This window comes from Centruroides sculpturatus, unplaced genomic scaffold, assembly GCF_000671375.1.
Source record: "Centruroides sculpturatus isolate CEXI.00-Female unplaced genomic scaffold, Cexi_2.0 scaffold315, whole genome shotgun sequence".
In the NCBI taxonomy this organism is placed as follows: domain Eukaryota; kingdom Metazoa; phylum Arthropoda; class Arachnida; order Scorpiones; family Buthidae; genus Centruroides; species Centruroides sculpturatus.
Window position 1 is genome coordinate 33,912 of NW_019384544.1, and position 5,945 is coordinate 39,856.

Genomic DNA, 5,945 nt, shown 5'->3' on the forward strand with positions numbered 1-5,945 from the left:
TATGCTTATGTGCTTATTTATTTCTTAATTTGTTTATCTACTAATTTTTAATAGAAAGTAAAATGAATTCTAAGATTTTTGTTTTAATTAATTTATTGTTATTACTAATCAAATATTAAAAAAATTCAGTTAAAAAAATTTTAGGCATGAAAATTTAATATATTATAAAAATTATACAAATGTAGTAACTAACTTAATCATTAGAAAATATTGATTAGACTAAATAAACTTTGATTAAATCTAAATTCATATTAAAAATAGCATGAATTAAAATTTAAGCAATGTTCTGTTAATGTTGTATTAATATGTCGTCTAATGCCAATTATATAAAAATTTTGAGACAGATTAATGGTAATTATAATAAAAAATGCTTTAATTGGGTGGGATATCATACAGAAAGTGTTCAATTACTATGTACTCATCATCAAGAACAGCAATTTGAAAATAGTTACTTAATCATGATGCAGATGGGCAGCAAGTCAAGATGACAGTTAGATATAATGAGTTGGCACTTATCATTGTCTTAATTTTGTTGCTTATGTATATCAGTCTTTAGGAAGTAAGATGTACTCAAATTTATTGTTATGGTTACAATAAAATAAATCAAAGTAATTATTATTGTGAATAATTAGGTGAAATTATTTGTAATGAGTATTGCTATGATTTATCTATTATAATCATAACAGATTTTAGTATATTTTATACCTGTGTAATTTTGTTCTATTTTTGAGTTATTATTCTTGATGATGGGTTCTTGAAAGTGCTTTTTGTGAACTGTCATACTCTATTAAAGCAGTTTTTGTTATTTTTGAGTATTAATCTTATTCAGATAAATAATGAAAGTTTAAGATAATTGCTTTTTCTCTTCAAAAATTATTACTGTATATCAATTCATTATAGAAAAAAAAATTGATTTTTTTTTTAATTTGTATATTTATAAAATTTACAAGAGAGATTTTTGTCATCAGAACTGAACTGTTGTTTTAATAAAAATTTCTGCAGCAATTTTGCTTCTCTTAGCATGGCCTTTAATTAATGCTTTTGTTGTTTTTTGCTAACAAATTACTACAATTAAAAGCAATTTCCTTAAAAGCTTAAACTAACAATAAATTTTCTAAATGCTTGTCAGTCACTATATTTGAAAAATGTTGAATCAATATTTTCAGCTCTTGCAATTTCTAACTTTTTATTTTTCTGCAGATGATAAAAAAATATTAATCTCAGATTTTAAATTAATGCTATTTACTTGTAAACACAAATTAAATTTCTGTATTTATGCAAATATTTATTTAAAAACTAGAAGGTGTTTTCAGATGTTTTGATATTTCTAGTTGAATGAGATGTTAACAATATATAAGCTATGAATTTCAAAAAACACAGCTTTAAATAGCTGTTTATTGAGTACTGTCAGTTTGGATATTTAGCTACTGTATTTATACTTAACATTAAAATCAAATTCTCGAGAAATGATACATCTGGAATACAAATAAATTACCATAACTAATGCTCATCAAAAATGTTGTTTTAATTATTATGTTTTAACCATTTATTTTAATAACATGTCAAAATTTTAATAATATTTGTAATATTTAGCATTTTGACATTTAATTAACAGATAATGTGATGCTTAATATCCAAGTTTTTGTAAAATAAGTTCTGCAGTGTTAAAATATGCATAATTGTTGAAAATTTTCTCAACATCAACTGTGCTGAGAGGAATGCATTTTTATAGCAAGATTACTGAGTACATTCTTGTTTTTGGAATAAATTTGTTAGAATTTCACAACATTCGTGACAGTCTTCTGACAACTCTGCAATTAGGCTTTGGTAGTAACTAATCTCAGAAATTGGTACATGATTTTCTGAAAACAGATGCAGTTTAGATTGTATGGAATCCACTTTATTGTGATTTACTTCCAGAAATTAACAGTTGGATGTTGTCCATTTATGTATGCTGCAAGTTTGTTGCTTGGCAATGCTTTGTGTTTAACAAAGTTTTCAGTTTTTGTCACACAACACTTGCAACAATACTAAGCCCAGGTTGAGCTTCAGGCTTGTGAATTAACATACAAATATTAGAGAATGCAGATCCTACAGTTTTTAACTCCAATTTAAAGTTTTTGTTTTGCACAATATACAAAGACAACAGATAGCATATCCCTCTTCATCAAATAAAGAAATTAATTCCTTCAGACCTAGATTTTCTAGATGATACTGCACAGTTTGGAGCAATGTAGCTCACCATATAATTACGGGAACCAAATAGTAAAGCAGTTGCTTGTGTTTTTATCCAAAGGTATTTTATGATAATCTTTTTCTTTTTTGGTGCTTTAACAATCTGTTCTTTCACACTGGCAATAAGTCAATTCAAAAGAGAAAAGTTTGATCTGTTCTCTTCAGCTTGAAGGTGAACAATATGCACCAAACGTGCTGTGCACTGGACTTGGAAAAACTCCTTTCAAGTTTTTGCCTGCTTTTGTCATTTGAGGTACAATGTCACTTATAAAATCAACAAGCTTGCATAATTGAAGCACTTCAATTGCTTGCAGTGCTTCCTCAACAATTACACCAGTATTGTATGTTTTAACATTAACTGATTCATCCATCAGCAGGCATATATCACAATCACTGTACCAAGTTTAGAGTCACCTGGGGATCAGCTTTTCGAATAGCAGGCAGATGATGATAAAATATTCATTCACTATGCATTTTTTGCCACATTTCATTTTTTGTTTATCTACTGGTGTAGGACCAGATTAGCAGTGCATGTATTGGAATTCCAGCTTGGCACTGCTTTTTTCAGATTTTTCTACCTATTACATTGAATTTACTGTGTAAACTTGTTTAAATCTATATATTTTTTTAAATGTTGAAAAAAATGTACTTACTGGTTTTCTTCTCTTTTAGTTTGTCACTGAAGGCTATTCTTTCCAAGGCTTAATGTTTGCAAATGTAATATGTTGCTTTTAAATAACACAATGTGCATCAAACCTTTGAATTTTTAACTTCAAGTTTTTCATTTGGAATTCTCGAATTATATCACAAGCACTTACATTCACTTTAGGCATACTATTGTCAGTACTCTGAGTCATAGCCTTTGTATTAAAAGTCACTCAAAAATTAAAGTATTTTAATAGAAATTATGAGAAAATTCCCCCATAGTTAATATATTAACTGATGCCAACATCATGGTACAGCTGTATTTTTAACCATAAAATACAAGCCATTATTCTGAAACCACATGGTCTGTTCTTATCTTAATAGTGAGAAATACTGTAATATTTTCATTGATGAATTACCATTATTGCTAGAAAACCTGAATTTACAAGAAAACCAAACCATGTTGTTTTTCATGATAATGATTGTCCAGGACTTTATTCACATGCTGCTCAATATGCATTACATCAGTATTACAATAATTGTTGGATAATACATGGTGGTCCATTATCTTGGCCTGCTAGATCACCCAATATAACACCATTTGACTATTTTTATGGGGACATCTTAAAGAGAAGGTATACCAAGATGTACATACTCCCCAGAAAATATGCAGGAATGAATACAAAATGCTTGTGAAAATATTCCTCAAGAAACACTTATAACTTTTCACCAATCTTTTCTTGAACATATTGAAAAATGTATAGAGGTTAAAGACCATCTTTTTGAACATTTGTTAGATTAATTTCTTCATTACAATTGATTTGTAATGTTTTGACAAAAAAAATTGCTGTTTGCTTTGCGAACAGAAATGTTTTAACCTTCTTTTAAAATTTAAATGTTGTGAAAACTAAGCAATAAACAGAAAAATATTTCAGACATACGCCACTTGTTGTTTCTTATAGAATCAAATGCTGCTACAAAAAATATAGGTTTCCATTTGAAAATAACAAACTGACCTTTCACACATCGAACACATTGTCAAAATAAAAAATACACACACTTGTTTCCCTTCCCCCTTCAAAACAAACAAACGTTATTGTAAACATTTTCCTCTGAAACATTTTGTTTGCAAGATATTTTACTGTTTCAGGTTACGTGACTCACCCTGTATATACTTAGTCTTGTGCTCAGAAATAGTTAATAAGAAAGAACAAGGATAGAGAAAGTTGGTTTTTTTTATAGAGAGCTGACTTTCTCTATCCTTGTTGTTTTGTCATTTTAGGATAAAGTAGATTTAAAAGATATGAAGGAGGCACCACTATACATCTTGATTGCTGCTTTTGAATTTTGTAATGCTTTATTTTACTTTTAGAAAGCAGGTTTAGAATTTTATGTATTTATATGTATTCTTTTACATGAAGACCCCAAAGATGGATGAAACTGGTTTGAAAGTACTTAATCTGTATTCATATGATATTTTACTCTGTTAAAAATATAATAGCATAGTATTGTTTACAAATCCAATAACAATCATGTTATGACCTTGACCTAAATTTTTAGTCAATGAAGTTGCAATTAGGAAGTGTCCATAAATGATGTCTACACTGGAAGGGGGAAGTGGTTATGACAAGGTTTATTGCTGGGGACGACACCTACACCTACGCCCACAGTCTCGTTTATATATCAAATATTGTAGGCCGTGGGCATAGGTATCATCCCCAGCCAGTGCTGTGATTAACCAAGTAAGGTTATATCCAAATTTAAATACTTCTGGAAGTGAAGACTTGCTTGGGGTCCTGGTGGCACGACTGGCAAGTGCACCGCATGGCAAGCAGAGGTTGCAGATTTGAACCCCGCCTTGGGTCAGATCTTTTATTTCAGCAGGTTCTAAATTATTTAATAAATTATTAAAATTATAATTATTAATTTAATCAAGAGATGGTACCTAACACCTCCTTCTAGTGATAAATTGCTTTATAATTGATCCATTATTATATTCTTGTTCTTGAATATTCCTTATCCAAACAAAAACATCTGAGATGTAAATAAGCTTGTGTCAAGTAAAAAATTATGACAATTTAGATGACAGTCATATTTTTTCTTAGGAGTTTTTCTTTGGTAAAGATAAAGATAGCTACTTACTCAATTACTTAAACTAATGACAAACATTAATGAACCTTTAAAATCCAGTAACAAAAAGAAAAACATTACAAGCCCTGCTACTTACTATTGTTTCCCACAACTCTTTCGACCCATACTCATATAAGATCGCTGCCTTTCGTTCTCTAACTAGAAGGGCATTTACACACCATTTTAATTGGACAACATCTCTAAGGACAAGTGTATGAACTTTTAAGATGACAGTACTGTATTGTATACCTGGTGATACTTGTATGAAAAACATTGCGGTGCAGACAAATTGGCTTATATTATTTGCTATTAGGCTTTATCCTAAAATAATTTATGCATATGTGTTTGCTGTATGTCTATTTTGTATTCAAGTATTTTCCACCTTTTAAATTTTTCTACATGTTTTGTGTTCTAAATGTTTAAAAATAATATTCAAAAACATTCAGTTCTATGCATTCTAATTTTGGAATTTTATTGGTTTACAAAACCTGAAGCAGACCTTGGTTAAGGTCGAAAGCATTTGTTTGAAGTTTTTATTAATGTTTTTCTTTTTTTTACTGGATTTTAAATGTTATTAATGTTTGGTAAAGATAAGCTTGGTGCTTCAAAGCTAAATGTAGGAAACAGTAATAAAAATCTTGTGGGTACTACTTGTAAGTGCCAAATTTATCTTTACCAAAGTAAAACTCCTAAGAAAAAACTTTGACTGTCTTCTAAATTATCATAACTTTTTACTGAGTTTTTTTACATCTTAGATGTTTTTTGTTTGGATATCAATTGTTGTTTGTTAATAATTGTGTTATTACATTATAACTTAGATGATGATGTACAGTTTGGTTAGTGGTTGGTTAATGGTGATGGTCACTGATGAATGCTTTCAATATGTTATTACTAAAATCATTATAAGAAGTTTTAATTCACATAAAGTTGAGGTT